The sequence below is a fragment of the Salvelinus fontinalis genome, chromosome 34 (genome assembly GCF_029448725.1).
Source record: "Salvelinus fontinalis isolate EN_2023a chromosome 34, ASM2944872v1, whole genome shotgun sequence".
NCBI lineage: Eukaryota > Metazoa > Chordata > Actinopteri > Salmoniformes > Salmonidae > Salvelinus > Salvelinus fontinalis.
In genome coordinates this window covers 3,676,125-3,685,310 of record NC_074698.1, presented here as the reverse complement: position 1 = coordinate 3,685,310, position 9,186 = coordinate 3,676,125, and the positions used below count along the sequence as shown (strand labels likewise).

General features: G+C 42.7%; 1 protein-coding gene across 5 annotated transcripts in view; it reads left to right on the top strand.

Annotated features, from left to right (window-relative positions):
* Window positions 1–328: 328 nt before the first annotated feature.
* The window catches only part of LOC129832873 (microtubule-associated protein tau-like), a 41,891-nt gene continuing 33,033 nt past the window's right edge, over window positions 329–9,186 (top strand). For 3 of the 5 annotated variants that reach the window (XM_055896957.1, XM_055896959.1, XM_055896956.1), the window contains exon 1: window positions 331–503. The gene's annotated coding sequence lies outside the window, so the exon portion shown is untranslated. Of the gene's footprint in view, window positions 504–9,186 lie in introns of all 5 variants that reach the window. The other 2 variants (XM_055896960.1, XM_055896958.1) reach the window with 1 other exon arrangement.

Below are 9,186 nucleotides of genomic sequence, written 5' to 3'. Positions count from 1 at the left end.
TACCATTGTGTCATTCGTTTGGGTTAGCATTGTAGATCATCTCTGAAGACCTGCAATTTGTTTATATCAGCTAAACTAGTTTTAATATCATTATCTTCTAACACCATCTTATCAACAGATCAGACAGGGGAGGCTGGTGGGAGGAGCTATAGAAGGCTCATTGTAATGGCTGGAATTGAATAAATGGAAAGGTATAAAACACATCAAACATACGGAAACTACATGTTTGACTCCGTTCCATGAATTCCATTCCAGCCATTACAATGAGCCCGTCCTCCTATAGCTCCTCCCACCAGCCTCCTCTGAGATCAGTGTAGGCCAACCTACACACAAACCTCTTTTATTCAAGCATCTGTGCAGAACGCTCAGGAAGAATTTCAGAACAATCTCTGCCTGTACTCTGGCGCCCTCCTCCCCTTAAGGCCGCCTAGCGAACTACTCTTCTCTGTCGGGTGTCCACTGAGTGACTGCAGCTGGAGAGACAATAACTGTCAGCCACACAGGTAAGAGAGAAAGACGCTTTATCTATTTATAGCAAGCCTAGTACATTCCGCAAGTCATTGCTCCTAGGTGTCTTCGAATGATGAAGAATTCGAGGAGTTGGCTTTTTTTTTTGCCGGGGTAAAACAAAAGCGCCATTCAGGCTTGTCATTTAGCTTTGAGGCACCGAGCTTATCTTTTTATCGTTGCGTACTCTAGGTCTGGGTGTGAGGAGAGGTTGGGCCTGGGTACTGTCTTGCCTTGGCTAGCAAATTCATCGCACCAGGCGGGAGCCCCAAACTAGCCATGTGGATAATTGGATCAAAAGTGGCTAAATGGATTTGTCCATAAACACGCACATTGTAGTTCAATGTTATATATTTTGTCTTTTACGTTCATTATTAAAATATGACAGCTGTCATGATGTGTTACTGAGGCTAAGCTAGCTAATTAATGTAGCCAAGGGGTGTAGCTTGCATGCTACAAAATGATCTAGGTAGCTATCAAACTAATTAGCTGAGCGTTAGCTATCTAACTCGCCAATTATTATGGCCACAGATTTGTAGCTATGATTTTAAGATAGTGGTGCCCTTCTGTTTTCCCTACTTGAGGCATGTCTTTACTTTGGGTAGCTTGTCTTGCTTGAGAAAACTGAAAGAAGAAATCACACAGTGTTCCTTACAGGATAGTTTTTTTTGCTTTATATAGTATCTGTTTTGATCCATGTACAGACAGTAGCAAACCTTTATAGCTACATCAACACTTGTGTGTCAGTTAGATTTTTTGTGCTGAATCATAGGCAGTAGCATTGCCTCTGGAGCCGATGAAATTGGATTTCCGCAGCTTTCCGCCGTCAATGGTGCTGATGTTGGCTTATCAGCTCGCCACTTGCTGCCTGGTGGCTACACCTTATCACCAGGCCACTTATTGTCAGTGGCTTGCCTGACTGTAGTTACTTGCTGTCCACTATAGAAATCCAAAAGTAGACTGTGAAACTAATGTTATTTCACCTGCTTATTACCTAATTTGCTAACTCGCTAATTATTCATATTTCAGAAATGCTTTGTAATGGTTTGGTCGGCACCTCCCTTTCCAGGGACGCATGCAATGTAAAGTATTGTTATTACAAGTAGTAGGCCGGGTATTCTTTTTAAGCCACTTTGTTATAAAATGTAGACCTCTACATCTTGGCTCAATGTCCAATCTAATTTTTGAGGAGATGCATTCCGCGTGCCCTTGCCATGTGGTGCTTTGTCTGAAACAAATCGATTCACTGTATAATCGATTCACTTTTTTCCCATACTATTTCGATATTACTCAGCACACTTGTAATTTTCATATTGAGGTCTATTTTTGCCAAATTGGGCCATAACATGATGGCGTTTTGTCGGTGTTTTCTATGTTGCGGACACACCTCATTCTCGCTCTGCTCTCCGTATTTTCTTTCATTGCTCTTGTGCTTTGAGTTGCAGTGAGAGATGAGCATGCATGATCTCACTCTGATTTCGCGACTTGCCGATAGGTCTGTACATTTTGTTAGATGAATCAACACTCCTCCATTTATCCCTCGACTATTTTTGCTCGAGGTCGAAAATCATAGGCAGAGTCTATTTCAAAGGAATATCGAGGGACAAAGGCTTATCTCCATCTCTCTCTCCTATTCAATTCCTCCTCCACGCCCATCTTGTTAAATGTATCCCGGGGAATGCTGTAAGAATTGGACTTCCCTGATCTCACATGTGGGAAATCTGTAGAAATGACATTGTCCTGTTTGAGTAACTCTTCAAGAACTAGACCTAATTTCCATTAACATTGTATTCTATGCTCATTAGTATTGGTATATAGCCTGACTTAAGAAAATAAGGTCAATGGTTTATTCCTAGCCATCATTTTATGGTTTTGTTGATACAAAAAATGCTGACAAATGGCCCTCTGCTCTCTGACAAACCTTTAGTTTTCAAATGTACATGCATAATTTGATTGGACCGCCCAATTAGGGAGCTCTGTAAAACATGTCTAAAGCCTAATTGGATGAGCTGGTCTGCAGGCTACATGCTACTGCAGTGTAGTATGATAGTCATACTACATACTATGATTAAATTATGCCCCTAATTTATGGCGGTGATTTGTTGTTCTGTGTTCTCGGCAGGGAATTTACATCTGCACTCGTTCGTTTTGACCTCACTGAATGTGATCAGAGGCAGGGACCATAATTCAGTTAGCCCTAGTTCTACGACGTAGCCCCAGTAACAATGCTTTTAGGGTTCATTTTCAAGTTAAGATTAAAGACTAAACTAAAATTGACAATCACCTAACTCTTTATAAACAATATGCACAAAACTAGAGTGCATCATTGTTGATTGGATGACGAAAAAGAGATCCTAGCCAACACTAATTGGCATTGGTCCAATATTTAGCCAAGGCACTCCTTACTTTCTGCACTTCTACACATGTCAGGGTGCACTATGAATCAAAGAGTTGTCTCGGAGACCCATGCTGAGTGCATTAGCATAGCCTGGCGTAAGCTGCTTCTGGACCCCAGCTGTAGGGAATAGGGTGCCATTTGGGACGCTGTCTGTCTGCCCTGCCACAAGCAGCTGTACACATGCAAATGTCTCTCACACTCAACCCCTGGCCAGATGAACAGGACATGACTTGTTAACTTAACATGATCGCTCACACCCGTGAAATAAACCTCAAATCTCAAACACACCGGTCCATTATTCTTAAAGGACATTGGATGTAGAGGAGACCAATGTTTCCAAGTATGTCATGATTGACAACTCTTACTAGCTCTGTTGGTTGCCTTTGAGGGCATGATTAAGGGACTTAGTTTCAAAGCTGTCTGCATCCTTGCTTTCTCTCTTGCACTCTGTTATAAAATGTACCTACGTTTAGGATTAGTATCACATTTTCAGTACAGAATATAGGTAAATGCCAGACATTATTTGAGGGCCACTCTCACTGATTGCTTGCGCCATGAGCCTCTGACATCTTAGCATATAAATACAGAATTACTTGAATGTGCTAGCTAGGGCTGGGCGATATGACGATATATATTGTGTGACGATAGAAAAACGTCTATCGTTTTCACATTATGCTCGTTTATTTCGTTGTCGCAAATCACACTCTTTACGGCAATATTTTTTGTCAATTGGACGTTGGTTTTCGTTCTTCCACACATGCCGCGTGGAAGGAAATTTGCAACACAAACAAACATGGTGGAGAGTGAACGTGACGCAGAGCATGGAGACCGTACCTAAAACAGGGGCCACTTCGGTCGCATGGACGTGGTTTGGGTATGAAAAGTCTGACAAGGGCAAAATATGCCGCAGGCCGGTCCCGACAACAGCCTCAAACGCCACTAACTTCTTTTACCACCCATGCAAGAATCATGTGAAACAGTACGGAGAGAGTCTACGGATAAGACCCCAAAAAGTATAGTTGAGTGCTCAAAACAAACCCCCGACTCAGACGTTGCAAGAGGCTTTTGCTCGCGGCACACCATATGGCAAAGAATCACGAAGATGGAAGGCGATAACAGCTGCTGTTACAACTTACATCTGCAGAGACATGGCCCCAATTTACACGGTCGAGAAACGGGGGTTTTGTGAGTTGGTGCTAACACTTGACCCAAGGTACCAAATGCAAATTGATAGTATGCGACACATATTAATGCCAAAATAACATGCAAAACAGGCAAGCCCCCCCAAAACAGGTTTTATTATATATATATATATATATATATATATATATATATATATATATATATATATATATATATATATATATATATATTTTTTAGGCCTATATTAATTTTGTTTGCAACTATAGTTGACGTGTTTTCTATTTACCTTTTTAGATTTTATACACTTTTATAATTTGTTACATGCTTAGTTGAAAATTTGCACAAAGGTTCAAAATAAAAGGTGAAATAATCAAATTTGAGTAAGTACCTTTTATTTGTTCAGTATAATTCAAAATGTAATAAGAACTAGTCCTTTACATGTGGTAATTTTATCTAAACTATTTATTCATTGAATTTACAGAACATATGCTATATCGTGATATGTATTGTTATTGGGATATGAAATGACTTATATCGGGATATGAGATTTTGACCAGATTTTGACCAGATTTTGACCATATCAATCAATCAAGTTTATTTTATATAGCCCTTCGTACATCAGCTAATATCTCGAAGTGCTGTACAGAAACCCAGCCTAAAACCCCAAACAGCTAGTAATGCAGGTGTAGAAGCACGGTGGCTTGGAAAAACTCCCTAGAAAGGCCAAAACCTAGGAAGAAACCTAGAGAGGAACCAGGCTATGAGGGGTGGCCAGTCCTCTTCTGGCTGTGCCGGGTGGAGATTATAACAGATTATAACAGAACTATGCCAAGATGTTCAAAAATGTTCATAAGTGACAAGCATGGTCAAATAATAATCTAATAATATCGCCCAGCCGTAGTGCTAGCTATAAACAAACTAGAAAAGCAGGTCCACCCTTATTTATACAGTCATTGGATTCACCTAACGTTTGAGAAAGAATAGGCTACGTACATTTTAGCCTGCATTTAATGTGGAATATAAAAACCTAGCAATAATATTGACTCAAGTACTTGAGGATACCTTTAGCCTAATTAATGAACCTATACCTCATGCAGGTAGGTGATCTCCAGAGCAGATGCTAGGTCTTGTCCTGGCTCTCTGTCAGATCTCAAGGACACGCATACTCTACTGTAGCACAGGAGGTTAGTGGCACCTTCATTTGGGAGGACAGGCTCGTTGTAATGACTGCAGCGGAATAGGTGGAATGGTGTCAAACGCACAGCTTCCGTGTGATTGATGCCATTCCGTTCCCTCCATTCCAGCCATTATTATGAGCCATCCTCCCCTCAGCAGCCTGTAGTGCTCTGTAGTGTAAGGGTGGTGTAGGTAGCAAGGTCACTGAGCCACAGCACTGCAAAGAGAGAGAGAGAGAGCCCAGATGAGCTTCCTTTGGTTTGGCCGGCTCTCTACTAATCTGGGATGTCTTGGCCTCGTTGTCATGCTGATTCTTTGAGTCGTGGTTCAACTCTGCCTGTAGGGATGTTAGGCTGCCTAGCCTATTTCCTCTTAGTTGTTTTGAGTGAAAATACTAAACTAGGCCTAATGGTATTCATTCTCCACCACCACTCATCACGTTTGTGCATTGAGGAGACTGACATCTCCTAACGGTAGGATCAAACGCACCCATGAGTCCTGATTCAGCACTGGGCAAACCCTGGGCTTCTGGGCAGGAACACGGTCAATGTTTCTCATGTATTTTTGAACCTTGGGACGAGCTGGTTCTCTAGCTCTGAGGAGTGGTAGCCTAATGCTGCACGCATGAGCGGTTTGTATATCCATTTGCAGGGGCACTCGGAGAGCATCTCTGATATGTTTCCAGCGGATACTGATGCTTCCAGAGGAAGTCGGCAGCACCAGCTCTCTCTTTCTCTCTCTCTCACTATCGCTCTTTTACTTCCCCCCTTCCCTCACTGTCTCGCTTCCTCACACACTCTCTCATCATGCTGAGCAAAGATCGCTGCAGAGAGCTGCCTATAGATTGCCTGCTCTGCCCTGGCCTGGCCTCTGAGGCACCCGGGGCTTTCCTTGCTTCCACAGACACGTCTGTAGTAGGAGACCGGTGTTCATGGTTCACATGGATGCCGTTAGAGACAGAGAGGGGAAATAAAGAGAGAGAGAGAAAAGAGAGCGTGGTGAAGTCCAGCTTCTATCCCATCCATTCCTAATAGCAGGGACTGACTGTGGAAACTAGGTCAGATCCACTGACTGAGGCAGACAATTGTGAGTGGAGCGGGCGGGCAGGACTCCTGGAGTGGGTGACCCTCTGTCTGTAAAGACGAACACACACACACACACACACAGCCCCATAACCCACTAGCCAAAACCTCAACTATAAACATGAACGACTCTATGATCTTGTCTTTACCGTCATCTTTACTCTTACAACATAATTGAGCCGATTCATGGTTACTGTCAGCCTTGAGTCGGATGTATTGACATCACGCAGCCTGACTCTGTTTGCAGACTCGGCACGGTAACAATGTTTCTTAACATGTCTCTGGGTCTTGGGGCTGTTCACTGCATAATGGAGAGGCTGCTTGTTCTATCAGTGGTCTATCTGTAGCAGACTTCGACGGCCAGTTAATTATGGTTAGCCTGGGTGGTCGACATGCTTAGTAGAAGATTCAGACCCAGCGGGCAAAACGGGTTGCGATGATATCATTCCAATGAGTTGATAATGACGCAGCTGCAGCCAGCTATGCCCGCTAGGGAGTGGTTCGTTTCTCTGGCAGTGTGAGGATGTCCTCGAGCTAACAGTAGAGCGTCTAACAGTAGAGCGTGTCCAGGCATTTTGGCTAAATGGGTGCTGCTATATTTTGGTGCCGGGGTGGGGGGGTGGGGTGATGACTACCTTGAAATAGATGGTTCACTTTGAGTCCATGAATGTCAACGGACTCGCCGGAGCCGTCCGTTTTATTTATGGTCGATCCTCTGTCACGTCATGGTTGACTAGACTGCGCCCCAGTTATCCTCCTCCTCGGTGATGATTGAAGGCTAGCTAAACCTTATTTAGGAATGTGGGGTGACGTTCGAAAAGGAAGGAACCCTTGTCAATTTGTGTTAGGAATGTTGCCTAGTCCCAGGAAATTCAACCGATTTGCATAAACCAGGCTGAATGGAAAGCAGCTGCCCTGATGACTTCTTCTCTGTCCGCGTCCTGAACAGATTCCTTTCACGTCCTAATCCACTGTAGACAGAGAGCACACAGGCCCGGGCCTTGTTTGAAATATGTCATATGTATGTTTGAGGATATTATTGCTTATTTGATATTGTAATACATTGTAATGTAATATATTGCAATACAGTGTGGTATACAGTGTGGTAATGATTCTCAATATCACTCTCAATAGTATTCCTGTCACATCAATTTCCCCCATTTTCATTTCGGCATACCCAGAAAGTGACCAAAACAAGGTTTCTAATAGAGCTGGGATGATAGACGGAAAATTACAGACATTGCCTTTATCTTACCGACGCGTTTAGTTTACGTCAGTAATTCGAGGTGATTTTGCGACACGACGTTCCTGTAGGTCAGCGGTACTCAAGTACTATTTGAGGAGGTTCGGGTCAAACACATTTTCTAGGTGGCAGGTCTGGATTGATGATTTAATTTATTTCCTGCAATTCTACACGTTTTGCATGGGGACTTTTTGTTGTTGCTGTTTTTAAGGGAATATCCTGCAATTCTACGCATTCTTCCATGTGTTTTGTATGTTTATATAAAACCAAGGGTCGAAGCCCGACCGAGTAAGAAAATAAAATACAATTATATATTTATTGAGGGGGGGGGGGACCCGCGGTCCGTATTGACCCTGTTCTGGGTCTGTATCCTTTTCGCGGTCAGCCAGTTGAGTATGGGGGCTGTAGATTGTTCTACATTTTTTGGTCAACAGTAATAGCCTATGCATTATGTTGATTCCTGCTATGAAAATGTCTTCCTGTTTCGCTGTCGGCTGTCGGCTGCTGTCTCTTACTCCCTCTCCCCCACTGTGGGCACTTTTTTATCCATAGGCTACCATCTCAGTTGCCTTACTTGGCACTTGGAAAAAAAATGTCTACAGCCCTGTCGCTATTGTAAAGTAACTGTCCATAAAAAAAATAAAAAAAAATGGTTGTATTTGTTATCAGGCATAATACTTAGATTTATCGCGATATGACTTTTTGTCCATATCGCCCAGCTCTAGCACCCCCCCAAAATAATTTCTTGCAGATTTATCATTATCGCAAACAATGGGTCAATTTATCAAACTATGGATATGTTCCTATATCGCCCAGCTCTAGTTCAAAACCACGTAGCACAAACAGGTCCTCCAACCAGCTACATAAATCCGGGGAACATGTTTTGCTAGACATTTATCAGGCCAATGAAACTTCTGCCTCTATGTTCAGCCTCTCTCAGCCTGTCCCTCCCCTTGCTTCCCAGAAGCCATCATCTTAATGCTCTGCTCTGTACTGTTTACGGGCACTACATCCATCACCCATCCCTGCTCTGAACTGAACACCGGGAAGAAGAGCACTGCTTTACCCACACAGTGGCATCGGAGGATGGTGCGTCTTTTTAATCTTGCCATGAAATAGCCTAGCCAAACCACAATAAACTAAGGCATTTGTACTTCCGACACGTGAGAGTGCCTTGGAAGATATCTTCGGAAGCTTTCCCACTTGTATACCTATGCATTGTTCACACAGCCAGGATCAACATCAACATGGCATCCCTAAGTCTATATATTGCGGTTACATTGCACAACCTTCAATGTTAAGTCATAATTATGTAAAATTCTGGCAAATTAATTACGGTCTTTTTTAGGAAGAAATGGTCTTCACACAGTTCGCAACGAGCCAGGCGGCCCAAACTGCTGCATATATCCTGACTTTGCTTGCACAGAACGCAAGAGAAGTGACCCAATTTCCCCTGTTAAAATAAATTCATGTTAGCAGGTAATATTAACTAAATATGCAGGTTTCAATTTTTTTAACTTGTGTATTGATTTTAAGAAAGTCATTGATGTTTATGGTTAGGTACACATTGGTGCAACGACAGTGCTTTTTTCGCAAATGTGCTTGTTAAAATCATCATTAGTTTGGTGAAGTAAGCG